The sequence below is a fragment of the Penaeus monodon genome, chromosome 24 (genome assembly GCF_015228065.2).
Source record: "Penaeus monodon isolate SGIC_2016 chromosome 24, NSTDA_Pmon_1, whole genome shotgun sequence".
NCBI lineage: Eukaryota > Metazoa > Arthropoda > Malacostraca > Decapoda > Penaeidae > Penaeus > Penaeus monodon.
Window position 1 is genome coordinate 33,538,486 of NC_051409.1, and position 390 is coordinate 33,538,875.

Sequence of the window (390 nt, forward strand, 5' to 3'; positions counted from 1 at the left end):
TCGGTGATCTAGATATTAGTCATCAAATTATTTAATTTCTCACAGACACATTTATGTTGTCTAATTATTTAATTTATTTTAATTTTCAGAAATATAGTCGTTTATCTCATTTTGCATATCCATCTATATTTCATACACACTTCCTCGAAACTATAAACTACACATTTTCATGGCATTTCACTAAGCATGTTTCCCCTGCTCAACAGCAGACTCATAATTATTTCATATAAATTTTGCATGAGAAAATCTCTCTTCCTCATGCTTTTTTATTTTAAATGTACTTTGTGTCATTAAAATTAAGCCTTATTCATATTTTTTCCTGCAATTATGCTTTGAATAGTGTTAAAATTTGAAATCATTTTAAAATTAGTATAAATGTGGTGTACTGTG